We start from the raw sequence: 20,551 nt of genomic DNA, 5'->3' as shown, positions 1-20,551 counted from the left end.
GGCAACAGATAAAAATTCCTGCCACCCTGGTGGGGAGAGAGACAATAAATAAGCCACAGAGAATTAGAAAGCAAGGAGTGCCCACTAGGGAAATTAGGCAGAGCTTGGGGCGATATAAGGAAGGGATTGAGATTTTAAGCTGGATGACTGGGCTTCAGTCAAGGTCAGTCAAAGGGAGTAAGCCCTAAGGATATCTGGAGGAGGCCTTCTGGGAAAGGGGAACAGAGATGGAAAGATCTGAGCCAGGAGTGTGCATGGAGTTTCTGAGAAACACAGTTGGAGGGTAGACTCTTTCTTGGCCAGGGGTTGTGATGGGGGGAGTGTCCCTTTTTAAAATCAGTTACTCTGGGCAGCAGTACAGGTAAGCATCTGCGGACCTCTACTCAGTTCCCTGGCAGTTACCTTTGCTGCTGGAAGAACGATGTGGTGGGGAGGTTGGGAAGTGACAGGTTGCAGAGGGGAGGGGAAGGGGCAAATGACACAGGAGTCTGAGCAGCCATTTTCTCTTCAAGTGACACCAGTGAAAGGTTAGGGGCAGAGGAGCCATGTGCTCAGATGTTGGTTCTAAGGGATCACTCTGTATTAAGAATAGTCTACAGAGGGGCACCTAGATGGCTCAGTCAGTTAAGTGTCTGATTTCGGCTCAGGTCATGATCTCACCGTCTGTGAGTTCGAGTCCGACATTGAGCTCTGTGCTCACAGCTCAGAGCCTGGAGCCTGCTTCGGATTCTGTGTCTCCCTCTCTCTTTGCCCCTCCCCCATTCATGCTCTGTCTCTCTCTCTCTCTCTCTCTCTCTTAAAATGAATACATTAAAAAAAAAAAATCGTCTATAGTCCCCAAGGGTGGAAGCAGGGAGACAGGTTGCTACAACAGAGTTGATAAGTGTGTGCTTAACTTAAGAGAAACCACCAAACCAGTTTCCAAAGCTGCTGCACATTTTGTATTCCCACCAGCAATGAATGAGAGGGTGCTTGTTGCACATTCTTATCAATGCTTGGTTTTATCAGTCTTTTTCATTTAGCCATTCAAGTGGGTGTATAGTCGTATCTCATTGTGATTTTAATTTTTACTTCCTGGATGACTAATGATGTTGGGCATCTTTTCATGTGGGCATCTTTTGTGGTAGAAAGTTGGCAGTAGTTTGGAGCAGGGTAGTGGCAGTAGAGATGATGGGAGGGTCTCATTCTGGATATAAGGGATCTGGAAAGAGCAGTGGGGTGATGCCCTCGAGATGGGGGAGCCAATGGGCTCTAGAGCTGACATCCTTCCTGAGTCTTGTGGGAGAAGGAACCACCTCCAGACAAACTGGGTGTCTGCCTGAATTGTTGTTCCCAATATCCACTTTCCCTTTTTCTCAGGTGGCAGAGCCCTGATTTTGGCTGACCACAGGGTTAGTCAGAGTGGAGACCACACTTAGCCACGTGACCAAGTTCTGGCCAATGGGATGTGGACAGAAGAGTTAGGGCAGCTCCTAGCTTTAAAGGACAGCCACACGTACTCTTCACCCCTTCTTCCTGTCCTGCCTGGAACTTAAAAACCACTGTAGTCCACACCTGAGATGGTAGATGGCAGAGCCAGAAGAACCCTGAGCCCCTGGCTCCTGGAGTGTTCAGTCAGGCCTGGACTGCCACCTCCAGGCTTCTTGAATGGGAGGGAAATACATTTCTGGTTGGTTTCCTGCTGCTGCTGCTGCTGCTGCTGCTGCTGCTGCTGCTGCTGCTGCTGCTCTCAGCCTAATCTGAACTGATAAGACATGCCAACAAGTGTCTGCTCTCAAGATCATCTTAGAAGGGGTACATAAACTTGGCCTCCAGGTGGGTAGGATTTAGAGAATCATAAGCCAAGCTGGTGAGCATTCTAGCCTGAGGCAGGACAAGAAGTAGCCTGGCTAGGAAGTAAGGGGACAAGGAGCTGGCCAGAGCTGTAGAAGGCTTTGATCACCACTGAGACGATGGCTGGTGCCTGAGACGATGGCTGGTGCTGAGATCGGCACCATGTTGAATGGCCCCTGGTACCTCTGTGTAACTTACATGTATCAGGTGGCAGCTTAAACCTCCTTTCCTTATTCATAGGGGAATAAGCCTGGCTTCACCTTTGGAGCCCCTTTGTATCCCTAGACCTTATTAAATACCACTCCCGATAGCCACACAGACAGATAGGCAGGCAGGGGTCATTCCATAAGGTGGTCAAAGCAGAAGTCCTAACCTGCCACTCCTGGTTCTCTAAATGTGTTCTTGTCATTCCTAAAGTCCAACTCCCAGACCAGATGCACTGAGCTGGTCATCTCCTCCCTTAGCATCTGCTCTGGCTTGGCCAGCTGGGCTCTCACTTGTTGAACAACCCCATTCTCCCTCTGAGCCTTCTCCCAGACTCTTCCTTTTTGCTCTGTGCCAGAGGAGCCAGGAGCCAAGCACAAGACCATCCAGCGCTGAGCCAAGCTAGATATGTGGTAGAACTGCCTGAGGGGCCCTCGTGCCTTCTTCTCCTTGCTGCTTCCCAGAAATCTCCCTGATGTCAGTTATCTGAGATGCAGGACCCTAATAGGCTACTAGAACACCCAGCCTCAGAGTCCAGAGAACATCTTAGCGTGCCTGAGGCCAACTGCTAACGATTCTCTGCACCTGGAAGTGTGAAACAGAAGTGTTGTTATTTTCATGTGAACTTCACTATGTCAGCCATGCATGGAAGCTTTGTAGGGGTATCACTGGGAAAAGAAAAAGCTTTTACTTGAGGTCATTGAATGTGCCTTGGACACTGGCCGAGGGCACCTGGGTGCTGCTTCTGTTCACTGGGGAGGTGTGGAAGGCAGACCGGGAGGAAGTCAGGAAGTTGAAAATGGGAAGTGCCGCCGTCTACCCAGGATCTGCAGGTTCCTGTGATGAGTGTTATTCCCAGCCTTTCTTCCACCGAGGATGCCTCCAGAAGGCAAACTGGACTTTTTTTCTATGAATTGATATGCTTCCAAGTTTGATTACCCAGGAGTCATTGTAGATACCAGTCCATGCTCCTGGTGAGTAGGAGATGAGCAAGATTGTCACACAGATGATGTCATTCCAGCTGAAAAGGAAGGAACTGGGGCTTTACTTAGCAGTAGAGCCTCATCTTGGGGAAATTTTAAGCTTTCACTTGGGCTTTCTGAAATATTGTAAATAGCCCAGGAATGCATGCCCCCTCCACCCAACTCTTTCCTGGGCTCTACCTGAGAACCCATGCCTTGCCTCTAAGGAAAGCGTTTCAGACTACAGGCCTTTGAGCAGGTGTTTTGGGCCCTCACTTGGGGTGTCCTCAGATCCTCCAACCATCTGTGGTGCCTTAGGTGAGTCCTGACCTGGGACCTTGCATTCCTAGAAATTCCTGCAAGTTCTTCATATTCCCAGACGTACTGACAGTAGGAAAAGTGGATGTGCATGTGACTGGAGGCTCTGATAGGAGCTCAGGTTTCTTGAGGAAGCTAATTTTATGACAAATTAAATCCAAAAAGATGTGGAACATCTTAGCTCTGTTTTACAATTCTCCTTACATCTTCAGGTTACCCAAAAGGTTGTTTTTATAGAAAGAGGAACAAAGGAGGCTCTGAATTTTCTCCTTCAAGTGAGAGGGAGTAAGGATGCTTGGGTTTCAAGTGTCCGCCCCTCCCTTACTTGCTGTGTGACCTTGGGCACATTACTCAACCTCTCAGAGCCTCAATTCCTTACCTGAGAAACAGTATTATGAAAATCAAACAAAAATCACATAGAGCATTTAAGGTCTCTGACATATAGTAAGTACTCAAACAATGGTGGCTGATGCTGTGTGTTTATTACATATAATATTCTCCGCCTTTATTTTAGACACCCCCCCCCCCCCCCCCCCCCCGCCAACCATCACTTCCTAAGAGATTGACTTATGGCTGGCTCTGGAGCCTGGCCAGGAGCTCCCTCAACATGGAGACAGTGCCTTCCCCACTGGACCCCGGGGGCTCCTGTAGGGTTGAGGGGAGGTAGTCTCCTCCCTCTGTACCAGCTCATCCCTATTCCTCTGCTCCAGGCCCAGCACCAGACTCAGCTTGATGATGAAAATGTCCAGGATATGCCAGTGTAGGGGAAGAAAAATAATTTTCCCTCTGCCCTTCTGAGTTCTTGGCTAAGACCCCTGTAATAAAAGATTAGTAAGAGAAAAACAAACAGAAATTATTAACATGTATACCTCATGTGTACATGGGAGATACCCAGGAAAAAATGGGTAACTCAAAATGGTGGCTTTAGAATTCAGGATTAAATGCCATCCAAATTGGGAAGGGGAGAGAGGGAAACAGGCCCCACAAGGGAGAGTAAATGATTTTTAGGGAAGATGAATGCTCCACACACACACCACAAGAGTTACTGGGGGGTATGATAGTCTGTGACAGAGGTTGTCTGGGTGTGGTGTGGAGTTTTAGTCTCCTCTCCTGTGAGGAGACAATCTGTCCCCAGTTGGTGAAACCCAGAGGAGATCTATGACAAGCGAGTTCCTTCTAGAGGATCTGTCGTTAAGCAGATAAGGGCAGTTCAGAGAAAGCCTCTCCTGGTCTTTGCTGGTTTTCAAGTGCCTACAACTCAAAATCATCAATATACCAAAGCGGCATATTTTAGGGCCGCAAATTCTGTTACCCTTCACCACAGTGGCATGAGGATTATTTTGAGCCGAAGACATTTGAGAATTAACAGCTGCAGGAAGGAGCTTTTTTTGAACTTCCTTTAGCTTCCTAAAAGCAGTCTCCCAAAAGATTTCAACTGTCATAAATCCCCTCTCCAGGAGCTTCATCACAGAGAAGATTGACTTTTATCACTAAAGACAAGAAGCCAGCACAAGTCAGCACTGGGAGAAGAAATCATCTAAACAGACATTGTTCTAAAACTATCAATTCTCCCATTCATTCTCCTAAGGGCCCATTTATTCTTCCTAAAAGTCACTTGTTCCCCAGCAATGTGCCCCCCGCCCCTCCCCATACCTTTATAAAGTGGTGTACAAGCCTCAGATTCTAACCAGTTTCATGAGTCACATTTTTCTGTGAACTCCCTAATATAGGTAAGTGAATAAAAAGCTTCCTTTTCTCTTGCTAATCTGTCTTTTGTCAGTTTAATTTACAAGTCCTCAATTACTGAACATAAGAGGGTAGAGGAAAAGTTTTTCCTCCCTAACTGTGAGTCTGACTGGCCAATATCTTATCTAACAGCATTGAGGTTTTCCTCCAGGAAGCTTTAAGAGTGGCAAATTGAAGAAGGCCTACAATTCCAACAGAGCCCACGGATAGGGTGATGGGTGGCAAGACCTTTGTGAGGGCATCCTATCCCCTTTGGTGCTTCATTTCCCAGGCTCAGAAATTCATTGCTTTTGTACCCAGAGGTGATTGGTTTCTACAAAACATCTCACAGGAGCCAAGCCCACAAAGACTGATGGATAGGTCTAGCACAAGGAAAGCTAGGAGGTTACCAGAGGTTACTTAGTGAGCACTGAACTCTGATTAGGTGGACAGTGGCCCATGATAATAATGGCTGGAATCAGCAGATAGCCCATTATAAATAAATCTACTATGTCACAAGGCCATTCTGAGACCACAGTCACCCAGAGGTGTGTCTGTTACAACCATGAATTTCTGGGCACCACTCCAGACCTAAGAATTCACCATCTCTGGCACTGGACTCAGGTAGCTGCAGGTTTAACTAAGTCTCCAGGTGATTCTTCTGAGGCTCAAAGTCTGCAGGCCTCCGCTCCAGGGATACACCTGCAGAAAACTGATTGCTTTGGTGGTTCCCTCATCACAGTTAGCCCTTCTGATCTGTGGATTCCTTCTTTAGGCCGGTTGATTCTTTCAATTAGGGTATTTTGGGAACCAGGGAGCTATTTTATCTCCAAAAAACTTGGTATATCTCTACTCTGATATAGCAAATAATTTATTTTATATTTTAGCCTCAGAGGTCAATTTGATTTAGCTCTATCTGGTGAGGACATTAAAATTACTTCTTCCTTTTAGCTAGAAAGCCACCTATTGCTCAGTGCTCTGTTGTCAGTGTGGTAGTGGGAGACCCTCCAGTCACCCCCTGCAGACCTCCATTACTCCCTGTTCTGGGCCAACGGTATAAGCCAATGCATTTTATTTTGCCAGTCAAGCGTTCACTCTACCCCTGTGCTTAGAAGTTCTCGCTTGGCTGCTGGTGGGTAGGAGTGAGCATATTTGCATGAGAAGTCTGGGTAGGGTGGCTATACTTCTGGGTCTGTGCCCACTGTACTGATGGTATACGAACAGCGCCCTCCTTCCACTCGTGGCCAGTTTGGATAACAGATTATAAGCAAACCATTGCAGAAGCATCTCGAGAAGCAAAGGATAAAGATTCTGACCCCTTTTCCTTTTGATGATCAGTTTTCTTCAAATAGCTCTGTGGCCTGGGATACACTGACTGAGATAAGATGACACAGGGGACCCCAGAAGGGAATGAGGAGGCTGGACCAGGGACCCAGGCCCAACACCAGTATGCAAGAAAATACCATATGGCATTAAGTATGAGTGAAGAAAGCGAGTCAGAGTAAAGAAAAGGGGAGGAGCGGGTATTTCAAATGCGGTGGTCAGAGAAGGCCTTCCAATAAAGTGACTTTAAGGAGAGACCTGAGGGAAGACAAAGAGCAAGCCTTGGGATCCCAGGGGAAGAGAATTGCAGGTAGAAGGAACAGCAAGTAGAGAGGTCCAGAGGCAGGACCAGCTTATTTAGTCACATGAACCTGGAGGTTGGGGAGGACGAGAGAGGGAGGAAGCAGCCTGAGAAGGCAGGAAGGTTCCTCCTTAAACACTTTTGTTTAAATAAAGAAATTTACACTTATTTAATGGAAATAAATTTATTTAACGTATTTATTTGATGTAAGTTTTATGTGACAGGAGAGCCTTCCTCAGGAAACAAAGTGTTTTAACCTCAGTGTTTCTGAGCTAGGCTTGATCAAGAGTGGAAAGTCATGGAAAGACAGGACAGGACAAAGGGGGGAGTTTGAGCTTAGGTTAAGAACTGGGAGAAACTTAGCAAGGCCTGTTTGTTAGGAGTCTTCTGGGTGTCCCTCTGTCTTAGACGTGAGGGTGCTCCTTTCCTCCAGGAATGAGGAGGGCATCTCTCACATGAGGGTCTTATGAGCTGCTTCGGGGAAGAAGGGTGGAGGAAGGTTGGAATGATTTCCTGCACCTGCCATTTTCTCAGACCCCATCAGCTGAAAATATTCAATATGCCAAGTTGCCTTATTTTGGGGTAGCACGTTCTGAACCCTGTCAGTATCTTGTAGTGACCCCTACAGGTCCTACTTGTAGAAGTGCTACTCCTACAACCGCTGTGATCTGTCCAAAATGTGACTCCTTGCATGAGAGGTGACAGGCCTCAAGGTTCTCAGAGATCACCTAGGCCTTGTTTTCTCCATCTGTGAGAAGGGGATGACAACACCTTCCTCACAGGAGGTAGTGTGGTGGCATTCTCGGCTGGAGCCCAAGTTCCCGCAAGGGGACGTGGCGCGACGGGACAAACAGGACGTCTTCTCTTGATGGGAAAGTCCCAGACAAACCAGGATGAGTTGGTCATGCTCGAGAGAGGGGTCATTAGCTAAATTTCTTCTGAGGATGGACAAAAGGAAGGAACTCTGGCTAGCTAAAAGAGGGGAGAAAAAGAAGGATGCTGGGATAGCTCACTGAATCCAAGGAAAAGCAAGGCAGGTGAGCCTCGGGTGGAACAGACCCAGCGTAGCGATGGAGAGCTCAGCTAAAACCATTTTCAGCCTGTCTCTGGTCATTAGTGTGAGCCATCACAGACAACAGGTAGCCAGCAGGGAGTGACAACCACAACTGGTGCCCCCAAAATGACCTTCCTATAGTAAGAGCAACAGGACTACTGATTTATTTCACCCACCACGTCTCAGGTAAAATGTCCCTCGTGGCGCACCTAACCAGAAACATACCAGGAAGGGAACCCCGAAAACAGGCCAGCCTGGCTACAGTGACACTTTCCAGCCACCACATACCCTGGTTCTCCCTTTACAGGTGGCTTCATCATGTGAGGCTCTCCCTGTTTGTACCCCCCACTTTATACCCCCACAAACCTGGCTGAAAAATGACAAATATCAAACAAAAAGGGCCAAGGACAGGCAAACCCCTAAGATACTTAATTCCAGGCCCATAAGATCCATCAATTTTGGGGTATAATCAGCTATGTATTTATGAATTGTCCAAATGTGTTGTAATCCCAAACGTTCCCTTGACATCTTGATATCCAAGATATTTGTTTAATACATATATATATATATATATATATATATATATATATATATATAGTGTATATATATAAAGCATATATATATATATGTCTTGATGAAAAATATATGTGTTATCTTTTCAACATTCTCTTTACTTAGTACTCTAGTAAGGTAATAAGAGTAGAAATTTAAAAGGAAATAAGAACAGTGCAGTGAGCACCCATATGTCCTGAGGGGGACTTGTCTCATTCAGATTCCCAGCACCTACTACGCTGCTTGGCCAGAGTAAACTATACACACACATACATATATGCACACGCTTTCATACACACTTATGTGTATATAAAGTGTAAGTCAAACTTTCTTTTTTCCCCACTTTATTGAAACATAATTGATATATAACATCGTATAAGCTTAACATAATGATTTGATACACTAACATATTGGAAAATGATGAACACAGCAGGGTTAGTTAACACTTTCCCATAAATAAACTTTGAAAGAATGAATTGCATTTATATTTGTAGAGTTTCCTTCCTTATAAGAATCATGTGTTCCATTTTATGGCAGTGCTAAGGACATAAGGTTCACTTTTAAGAAAACCTATTTTCAAGTGGGAAAAGTGGAATTGATTAAAATAAATGTACTTAATAGTTACATGGAAGGTAGAACGCAGCTATAAAGACCATGAAGTACGAGAGTGAGGTTCGGGAACCGTGGGGTGGATGTAAGTGGGGACTGTGTTGCAAGGGTGTCGGGGGTGGGGGCATTGGGAATGTCTACTTCCAGGAAAGGCTTCCCAGCCCTTCTATCCTGACACCACCCATACGCACAGGAGATCATGGGTTTATGCATTGGCCAGGTCCGCTGGCAGCCTGTGTCCTGTGTTCAGGCAGCTCTGAGAGCTGTGGCCAAGGCAGGCAGCTGCTCACAGAGAGCCGGCCAGGCACAGGCTTTAACATATTGCTACCAATAGTCCCTTCACAACAATCTAGGTTTTTCTCACATGCATCTCAAAACTCATTCCCTTGTTCCAAAGCTGCTTCCACATTTTTAGATATTTGTTACAGCAGCACCCCACTCTGTTGTACCAAAATCTGTCTGAGTCAGCTAGGGCTGCCATTATAAAATACCATGGATCGGGTGGCTTCAAGAACAGGAATTTGTTTTCTCCCAGTTCTGGGGGCCGGAAGTCCTAGACCAAGGGGTTAGCCAGTTCCATTCCTGTGAGAGTTCTCTTCCTGGCTTCAGACAGCTACCTACTTGCTGTGTCCTCACACAGCTTTTCCTCAGTGTGTGGGCAAGAAGTGATCTCTCTTCCTCTTCTAAGACCACCAGCTCTATCAGATCAGAGCCCCAAACTTACTTAATCTTAATCATTACTCTGAAAGGCCCTGTCTCCAAATACAGTCACATTGGGGGTTAGGGCTTAAGCATATGAGTTTGGAGGAGGACACAATTCCGTGCATAGCACAGGAAATCCAGAAAAAAAAAAAAAAGCGCGGGGACCATTGGTGGTGATTTGGTGCCAGAAACCCAGGAAAGCCCCTTCTTGGCTCCCCTTCCTCTCTGCTCATTCATTAGTTTAGTATCTATGGAATATATTGCTGGCACTTTCCTGGTTTGCATTGCTCCTCTTGGCTCAGGAAACTAGAATATCACACACACATACACACACACACACACACACACACACACACACACACACACACAGGGGGACCTGGAAGGAGTAACTTGAGAACTGAGGTGATCTCACTGTAAATGCTGAATTATAAAATGCCTACCAGAGGCCAGGCCCCCATTCACTACCCCTGGTCCTTTAAAGCCCTGTTCTCCTGAGCAGTGTTCCCCTCCCATGTCTGTCATTCACTAGATCTTTACATCAGCTGGGTATTGGGGGATCCAAATATACTAGAGGACGCAGCCTTAGGAGCACATAGGCACACCATTTGCCACCAGCAGGGCTACCTGAGTGAAGCAGGAGAGGAGCTGGTGCTGAGGTAACAGGGTTCTTATTTCCTGGACAAAGAATTAGGTCACAGAGTACAGGCACTAGAAGGGGACTTCCAGTTTAATAGTGTTAACATCGAGACTTGGGAGACAAGTTTTTAATTCAAAATGGATTGGCAGAGAGGAAAAATTTTCCTCTACCCTTCAAGAATTTTCTAGCAGGTCTAGGAATTAAATTGACATGAGTCAGATTAACAGGAAAACAAACAAACAAACAAACAGTCTAATTACCTGGGCACGGAGGCCCAATAATAAATTTGAGATCTATAGAAATGAGCAAGGCAGACAGCTTTTACACATTTTAGGCAAAGAAACATGTCTGTGAGGAACTGACAGGACAAAGAAAACTTATGTTCAGGAGCTTCAATTAGTAAGGAATTTCAAACAGAATTTGTGCTGGGATAGTAAATTAGTAAAAAGTAACCGGGTTTGTTTGCGTGGCCTTCTTGGCTCTGAATTCTTCCTGTCTCATGGTAAGGACATCTCTCCACTCCTGGTACAGGGAGGGTATCTTTCACATGGGAGATTTTGTTTCTGCTTTCTGGAGACCAGGTGGGATGGGGGCCAGAGCATTCTTCTCATGCTGGCTGTTTCTTAAGTAACTTTAATTTAAAATAACCAATATGCCTAAGTGGTACATTTTGGGGCAGTCTGTCCTTGGCCTCCACAGGGTCAAGGACTTCAGTTTAAGAAGTAAAACTATAGAGGCGCCTGGGTGGCTCAGTCAGTTGAGCATCCGACTTTTGATTTCAGCTCAGGTCATGATCCCAGGGTCATGGGATCAAGCCCTGCATCAGGCTCTGTGCTGAGTGTGGCGCCTGCTTGTCATTCTCTCTTTCTCTCCCTCTACCCTTCTTCCATACTTGTACTCTTTCTCTTAAAACAAAAAAAAGTAAAATTATATAACTTGAATCTAGGGCCAGGCAGTATTCTTAGACTTGACACTCAAAGCATGTTTCATAGAAGAAAAAATTGATACATTAGACCTCATCAAAATGAAAAAGGTTTTCTCGGTGAAAGACCTTGTTAGGATGAAAAGACAAATTACGGAGAGAAAATACTTGCAAATCATGTGTCCAACAAAGGAGTAGTATCTAGAATATGTAAAAACTCAGTTTTAAAAAAAAATACACAATACAATTAAGAAATTGGGGCGCCTGGGTGGCGCAGTCGGTTAAGCCTCCGACTTCAGCCAGGTCACGATCTCGCGGTCAGTGGGTTCGAGCCCCGCGTCAGGCTCTGGGCTGATGGCTCAGAGCCTGGACCCTGTTTCCAATTCTGTGTCTCCCTCTCTCTCTGCTCCTCCCCCGTTCATGCTCTGTCTCTCTCTGTCCCTAAAATAAATAAATGTTGAAAAAAAAAATTTAAAAAAAAAAAAAAAAGAAATGAGCAAAAGGCATGAAGGGACATTTCACCAAGGGAGTGGACATACACACATGAAAAGAAGTTCACTATTGTTGGTCAGTAGGGATGTGCAACTTAAAGCCACAGGCTCACCTATCAGACTAGCCAATATAAAAAAATAGCAAATACTGGAGAAAATGAAGGGAAAACAGATCACTGATATGTTGCTCGTGGGAGTGTAAAATGGTATCATCACTCTGGAAGAACAGTTTGGCAGTTTCTTATAAAATTAAATATGCAATAACCATACAATCCAACATTTGCACTCTTGGGCATTTATCTCAAACGAATGGAAACTTATGTTCACACAAAACTCTGTACTATTTTTATAGCAGCTTTATTTGCAGTAGCCAAAAACTGTAAAGAATTTAGTTGACCTTTAAGATGTGAATGGTTAAATAAACTGGTGTATCTACATCATGGAATAATACTCTGTGAGAAAAAGGAACAAACTATTGATACACACAGCACCTTAAATGAATTATGGGGATTATGTGGCTGACAGAGCAGAGCCTGGTTGGAATTCTCTCTCTCCCTCTCTCCCTGCCCTTCCTCTGCTTGCACACACACTCTCTCTCAAAATAAATAAATAAACTTAAAAATATAATCAGCCTAAAATATTCCACATGCCAAAGAGACACATTCAGGGGTGGGAAATTTCACTCCCCTATAAGATCAAAGAGAGGTGATTGTATTTGAGCCTCCACTCATAGAACAGATCGTATCAGTTTCAAGAGTCTGAAATTGTACATCCAAGGACAATCTCTATTCACCATAGCCCTGAGTTCAGCATCTCTTAAAAACTGCACTTGATTTTATGCAGTCTCAAAGCAGAAGGCTCTCTTCACTCCATGACCATCTTTGGAGTGTTGCCTCTGTCTGTCATTTACTCTCTCTCCATCCTGTTCAGAATATTCCAGGTGTAGTCTCTTCTTCAGGAGCAGCCAGGGCTGCAAATAGGCATGGAATGGTTCTGGACCAGAATCTGCCATGCTTGCTGCCTCAAACATTTGTTATCTTAGGTCTGTGTATTTGGAATGGTTAGGGAAGCTTTTATAGACACTGATAGCTTCGCTCTAGACAAGCAAGGTATATTAGACATGTTTGGTCTCATGTGATGGATACCCACTCTGAATGGTGAGTGTGTGAGTCTGTCAATCTCACAGGCATCCTGGGACTAGAAAACAACCAGTGGGAAGGCCCCGCTGTGGCCTGGACTGGGGAGGTTAGGAACAAGGCTTTCCCTGCCACCTCCTAGGGAGCCTTTTGCCTGCTCTCCCCTCTTTGCTTCTACATAGTCTTTCTGTTCCTCAATGACCTCACCTAGTATGTGACTTTGACTTACCATTGACTGTGAGTGGGAGCAACACCAAGGAACAGCCACAAGCTGGGTGATCACCTGGAAACCTTCCTTCTGTGGTGGGAAGCTCATGTCCATAGGCTGGTTCTCTTTCTAGGACAAATCTGGATCACAGGCAGTCCTGTGCGAGCTCCAGGCTGGCAATCTCCTGTGTGTAGTTTGAAGGCACTGGGCACCTCACAAAGTTTTTCTGCCTCCCTGCTCCAGAAATTCTATAAAAGGAATTAGAGTTTCTTGGGGCACCTGGGTGGCTGAGTTGGTTAAGCGTCTGACTCTTGGTTTCAGCTCAGGTCATGATCTCATGGTTTCTGGGATTTAAGCCCCACGTTGGGCTCTGTGCTGACTCTGTGTAGACTGCTTATGATTCTCTCTTTCCCTCTCTCTGCCCTTCCCTAGCTCATTCTCTCTCTGTCTCTCTCAAAATAAATAAACTTTAAAAATTTATTTAAAAAAATAATAAATTAGAGGTTCTTTTGTGTGAAGCCCTCTCCAGACAAGGCCTTGGTGCTGGGAAGGAGCAGAGATGGACAGACTCTGGCACAGGCTACTAGAAAGCTAGCCCCTGAAAAATGCAATAAAAGGTAGTTTGTGATAAGCCACAGAAGAACTATGTGTGTTGAAGAGAGGAAAGAGGACATGTGTTTCAACTGATGAGCACTATTCTGAATGGCGGGCAGTGTGAGTTGCCCTGCCCAGGGAGGTAAGGCTAAGTCAAGTTCTTGGAAGAAGTCGAGCTGGAGCCCACAGGTCAGTGATGAGGCAGACTTAGATCTGCCTATGGAGAAGGGGAACACTGATGAGGAAATTACCCCAAAGGTATTTAACATCCAGCTTCAAAACTTTGAGTCTTCCTTGGGAAAGCAAGCTGGTGCAGCCACTCTGGAAAACACTATTGAGGTGTCTCAAAAAACTAAAAATAGAAATATCCTATGACCCAGCAATTGCACTACTAGGCATTTATCCAAGGGATACAGGTGTGCTGTTTCGAAGGGACACATGCACCCCATGTTTATAGCAGCACAATCAACAATAGCCAAAGTATGGAAAGAGCCCAAATGTCCATCGATGGATGAATGGATAAAGAAGATGTGGTATATACATACAATGGAGTATTACTTGGCAATCAAAAAGATTGAAATCTTGCCATTTGCACTACGTGGATGGAACTGGAGGCTATTATGCTAAGCAAAATTAGTCAGAAAAAAACAAAAATCATATGACTTCACTCATATGAGGACTTAAGATACAAAACAGATGAACATAAGGGAAGGGAAACAAAAATATAAAAACAGGGAGGGGAACAAAACAGAAGAGACTCATAAATATGGAGAACAAACTGAGGGTTGTTGGAGGGGTTGTGGGAGGGGGGATGTGCTAAATGGGTAAGGGGCACTAAGGAATCTACTCCTGAAATCCTTGTTGCACTATATGCTAACTTGGATGTAAATTAAAAAAAATAAATAAACATGATTAAAATGAAAAATAAATAAATAAATAGATAAACATTAAAAAATTACTGAAGAGATATATACATATTTTTTGTCTAGTAAGTCTTTGAAATTTGATGTGTATTTTACATGTGAAGCCTATCTCAACTTGGACTAGCCACATTTCAAGTGCTCAGTAGGGACATGTGGGGACCAGCTACCATACTGGGCAGCAGAGGAACAGTAAGAGTCCACCATCATGTTACCCAGCAATACCAGTACCTCTGCCCTGATGTAGTGTCTGAAATTGCACTATGGGCTACTCTTATGGCTGGAAGCATCATCTTCAGAAGGCCACACGTACCTGCAGATGTGCCATCTAGGAGGGTTAAAACATTGATCCAGCAGACTATGCCATTAGCACACCACCCAATCAGAGCCATAATGACTTGGAGGCAGAGAAATGTCTCTTAGGACTTTTTCTGCCCTACCCTCAGTTATCTAGGAAAGACTAGGTCCTTAAATGAAATGCTTTCCTTTTCAATTATCTAAGCCCAATTGGCTGCTTTGAAAGCTCCATACTTCTGGTTCAGTAAACTTGTCTCCTGCCCTCTTAAGGATCTCAATTGAGCAGTCTTGGACTGTTGGTCTGGGCCTCTGCAGAATTATAGTGTCCCAAACCCCACCTTCCTTTCTGGACCCTCTCCCTGCTTGCTCCCCAAACCTTATCCCATCACCAGCTTCGGGGGTCCTATTCCTGTAGGATTTTGCCATTAAATCCCTTAAATGGGGGTCCAAGCCAGTTTGAGCAGCCTGAGAACAAACTTAAGCTGGAAATCACAATTCAAGATGAAGATTAGAAAGGTGCTTCTTGAAAAGGCTCAGCTGCTCAAAGCAGCCTCATTTTCTCATTCATTTCTCTCTATCCCAAAATGTAGGTTATCAGAGTTATAAGAACTTACATTGTTTCCAAGGGATATAGTAAAGCTATTTTTGTATTGAATGAGTGGAAAATGCCTCTGTAAACATTTAATTTTTTTAAGTTTATTTATTCATTTATTTAGAGAGAGAGTAAGTGCATGCAGGGAGAGAGAGAGAGAGAGAGAGAGAGAGAGAGAGAGAGAGAGAGAATTCCAAGCAGGCTCTGTGCTGTCATTGAAGAGCCTGACCCAGGGCTTGATCTCAGGAACCGTGAGATCATGATCTGAGCCGAAACCAAGAGTAGGATGCTTAACTTACTGAGCCACCCAGGAGCCCCAGCATTTTAATTTTTCTTAAATTGGCACTTGTGTAAAAAAAACCCAAAACAACAACAACAAAGCACAGATTTCCCACAGCCAGCAGTTCCAAAGTTTTGGAGTAGATCAGTAAAATTTTAATATAAAAAATAACAAAAAAGAAACAAACAAATTCTTTCGATGACCAAAGACATGTTCAGAAAAATATTCCAAAACTTGGAACTAAGGAAAAGGGATTATTACTATCTTTCCGTTTAGAACCATGCTGGCTGAATGTATGGATGTTAACCAGTTTTGTATCTAAATTAGCAAACTTTTGCAAACATTATTTCTCTTAGCCACTCTAAAGACTTCACTCTTTCCAATTCCCCCTCTTTTTTTTAATTTTAGAGAGAGAGAGCGAGCATGCATGAGCAAGGGAGAGGGGCCGAAGGGGAGAGAAAGAGAATCTCAATCATGGGGCTATATCCCATAACCCTGGATCATGACCTGAGCCAAAATCAACAGGCAGACCCTTAACCAACTGAGCCTGGTTGGCTCAGTCAGTTAAGCATCTAACTTCAGCTTGGGTCATGATCTCACGGTTTGTGAGTTTGAGTCCTGCATCAGGCTCTGCCCTGGCAGTGCGGAGCCTGCTTGAGATTCTCTCTTTATCTCTCCCTCTCTCTCTGTGCCCCTCCCCTCCTTGTGTGCATATTCTCTCTCTCTCTCAAAATAAAAAATAAATAAACTTAAAAAAAACTTCCTCATATCTTTTTACTTTTTAAAATGTGTGTACTACAAAATTTTTAATCATACACAGCTTGTAGTGTATTCTATGGGACAGTGTGACCTATTATATCATGTACCTTCCCACATGGTTGCTGAGAAATGACAGCTCCCTGGGCTGCCATCCCTCCCTGCGTTCTGGAAAGAGTTTGCTTCTGAATGGCAGGTCCTCTCTTCTGATCCTCATTCATGGGATGGAAACTCTTTTCCACATATAGTCGTTACTCCATTTGTGCCCCCAGAAATCAACAATACAGGGCCACAGTATAGGACTGGGGAATCAGGAGACCTGAAAGTTTGTCCCAATATTGCTACTGAAAGATAATAGAATATACCACCCCCAAATATGCCACTTTGACCCAAGGATTATTTTGAGCTGAAGGAAATTGAGAAGAAGCAGATACAAGAAAAACTCTCAGTCCTCCTGCTTTTTGCCTAAAAGTAGGACGTAAATTCGTAAAGAGCCTCCCCTCTCTTCCAGGAAGAACAGATGTTTATCACCAAGATAACTCTATACCCTTATCAGTTTACAGATGGCACCAGAGGAACTGACATGATAAATTTTACTAACTAGCCCTTATGTCCCATTAGTTCCCCCCATATATTTACCTTCCCCAAATTTGTCACCCCTAGAAGCTCAAGGTCCTTTGTCTTGCCACGTCACTACAAATTTATTGTTCTTTTGTTAAGATGTTGTAGAAGTCCAAGTTCTGACCACCGCCTTTGAGTTAGTTACTCATCACCCCAGGGTAGACTAAAAATTCTTAGGGCGTCCAGCTCCACTTCCTGGTTCACTTTCCTAGCTTCCTCCCTTCCTTCTTCCTGGTTCAATGAAGGTGTTATGCATGTTTGCAGCCTCTATTTGGCCCTAGCTTTTGTTCTATGTCTGAAGCCCATCCCTACCTCTTCAAACCATCAGCTATGATTCACCTGTGGGTTTCTGAATACTGGGAGTTCCCAAAAGTGAGCCAGAAAGTGGGTTCTTTTATTTTTTTAATATCAACAATTTATTTATTTATTTAAGAGCATGTGCATGCAAACAGGGGGAGGGGCAGAGAGAGAAGGAGAGAGACAGTCTTAAGCAGGTTCCACACTCAGCATGGAGCCTTACGTGGGGCTTGATCTCATGACCATGAGGTCATGACCTGAGCCAAAATCAAGAGTCTGATGATTAATTGACTGAGTCACCTGGGCTCCCCAGGAAATGAGTTCTAAGTGACTGGGAATAATAGTCCTATGCTCTGGGATTAGGGATGGGAAGTATCCACTCTCTTCTGGTGGTTTTATCCATTATTGCTTCCTCTGGATCTGGAAGTTGTTCCAGCAAACCCTGGCTGCTCTGCAGGAAATGTTACAAATAATTATTATTTCTTCAGGAATTACTTTTCAAAAATATATGTGCCTTTTTAAAAGATTGGTTATAGGGGCACCTGGGTGGCTCAGTCAGTTGAGCATCCTGACTCTTGATTTCAGATCATATCATGATCCCAGGGTCGTGGAATTGAGCCCTGTGTTGGGCTATGCACTGAGCTTGGAGCCTGCTTGGGATTCTCTCTCTCTCTCTCTCTCTCTCTCTCTCTCCCTCTCTCCCTCCCCTCCACTCACACTCTCTCTCTCAAAAAAATTTTTTTTAATAAAATAAAAAGATTGTTATTGTGCAAATGTTTCTGACTGCCTTATGTAGCCAGTTTTCTCCCCTGGCAGGACCCATGTATAATTTTAGGTAAAAGTAGAAAGGAAATTATGATTCCATAATCATAAGACTAGTTTTAGTAATACACCTACTTCAGAGAATCTCAGCCTCCCTAAAGCATGCCCTGTGTGCAAAGAGCAAAGACACTAGATTCTGGCAGGATTTGGGCACCACACTCACTGATTGTGCAGGTGACTATCTCAGAACTGAGACATGTTCCCCACTTGGAAAAGTAGATCTTCTGATGTGAAAAGTGTGAAGACAGATGGGACACAATAGCATAATCATTCTCACATTATTAGTCCATGATCATTTCATTTTCGCTGGCAACCCGTCTTCCTTCTGTGTTTCCCCTCACTCAAAAGCCTATTGTGGCCATGGCCAAGGCCTCACTATGTCCAGAAATCACAGCACCATCAACACTCATAGAAACTGGTGTTTTTCTCCATTTGGGTGGTTTTCCATGACCAGCCAAGGGAAGGACCCAACAACCATTCTCAATGCCCATAGGTTGACCTTGAGTATTCTTGTTATTTTATCATTGTTACTTTTTCCCCAGAGGAAAGGAAAAGGGCCTGCTAGGTACTGAATTGTGTCCTCTTTCCAAATAAAGCCTTTACAAAGTAATTAAGGTTCAATGAGGTCGTAAGGATGGACCCTAATCCAATAGAGCTTGTGTTCTTGTAAGATGAGGAAGAAATACCAGAGTACTCTGTCTCCCCCATGTGAGGACACAGCAAGGTGGCTGCCTTCTGCAAGCTAGAAAGAGAGCTCTCACAGGAACTAAATCAGCCAGTACATTGACCTTGGACTTCCCAGCCCCCAGAACTGTGAAAAAATTAATTTATATTAAGTCATTAGATTATGAGGGCCTGAGTAGACTAATACAGGGCCATTCATTCATTCTTCATTTGTTGAGCATCTTTTATGAGACAGTATGAGGTCTAGCCTTGCTGTTGACAGATTTGAGTTTAGTCTTATGGGGAGGGGAAATCTTTTTCTCTATCCTCCTAGGTTCCATGGCTGAAGCCCTAGAAATCAAACTGACAAAAATTAACCAGAAAAAAAAACAGAGTTTATTAATTCATGTAGAATGTTCCAACGGTTGGAACTTGGGGCTTATTTAGCATGTTAATTATAAATTTGTAGAGAAGTGACATAGCAAAAAAAAGAAGGGGATTAGCTTTTAGGGGTGACAAACTGTAGGAAGGTAAATATATGGGAGGAAGCCCAAAGAAGATCAGAGTTATTAAGAGTTATTTTAGTAAAATTTGTTATGTAGATTCATTTTTTTTTAAGTTTACTTATTTATTTTTGAAAGAGAGAGAGCACAAGCAGGGAAGGGACAGAGAGAGAGAGGGAGACACAGAATCTGAAGCAGGCTCCAGGCTCTGAGCTGTCAGCACAGAGCCCAATGCGGGGCTCAAACTCATGAACCGTGAGATCATGACCTGGGCCAAAGTTGGACACTCAACCAAGTGAGCCACCCAGGGACCCCTGTAGATTGCTCTTGATGCCTTGGGCTGATAAGATTCTAGAGTTGTCCCTGGTGATTAGGAGTCTAGGAGTTGTCCTCCTCTTCCTTGTATAGAAGAGGGAGACACTTTTACAAATGGAAATTAATATCCTGCTTTCAGCCAGATAGGGGGAGGGCAGACAGCTTTTTTGTTTTTTCTGCATCTGTTGTTTCTTAATTGCCTTCGGCTCAAAATAATCCTTATGCCAAAGTGGCATATTTGGGGGTGGCATATTTTGATTTCCTTCACTCCTGACTCTACCAGCTAAGTGACCTTCACCAATTTACCTGACTTCTTTAAGCCCTCGAGAGGCTTATAAAATGGGTTCAGTAAGAGTATTTTCTTCTTCATAGCACTGTGATGAGGATTAAATGAAATATTGCATATACACTCTTAAAATAGAGCCTACCAGAGTTTGTTATTTCCAGTGGGGAGGGGGGGAGGGAAGAGATGGTGCAGAAGTTAAGGACTTAGACTTTGAAGCTATATAGCCTGGGCTTGAATCTCAGCTCTGTCACTGTGTGACCTTAGGCATATAACCTAACCTGTCTGGGCCTCAGTTTTTTTCATCTGTAAAATATGCAATATAATTCATAGGGTGTTGAGTTATAAAATAAATGAATATATGTAAAGCGCTTCCAGCAGGACCTGGCATACTGGAAGTTTTATGTAAGTTTTAGCTGTTTCCATCATCCTGGGCTCAGGGAAGGGAGAGTAAACCAGCAGCAGCAGCTTGACAGACCCTTTCTGCCTGAGGTCAGTGGAGTCGACAAGGCCCATTGCTGTGAGTCTGGATCCCTGAGTGAGTGTTCACACCTGCTATCCAGGTGTGACCTTGAGCAGTTCCTTCATCTCCATGGGTCTCATTCCCTCTTCTATAAAAGGTGGCTGGATG

General features: G+C 44.3%; 1 long non-coding RNA gene across 1 annotated transcript in view; it reads left to right on the top strand.

Moving 5' to 3' along the window:
* LOC147582533 (uncharacterized) overlaps positions 1–20,551 on the top strand; it is a 109,539-nt gene that overhangs the window by 74,065 nt on the left and 14,923 nt on the right. The window lies entirely within an intron of this gene.

The sequence above is a fragment of the Puma concolor genome, chromosome A3 (genome assembly GCF_028749965.1).
Source record: "Puma concolor isolate L17-30 chromosome A3, mPumCon1.1.hap2, whole genome shotgun sequence".
Classification (NCBI taxonomy): Eukaryota; Metazoa; Chordata; class Mammalia; order Carnivora; family Felidae; genus Puma; species Puma concolor.
Note: the sequence above shows the minus strand (reverse complement) of the source record. Positions and strands in the feature narration are given on the sequence as shown.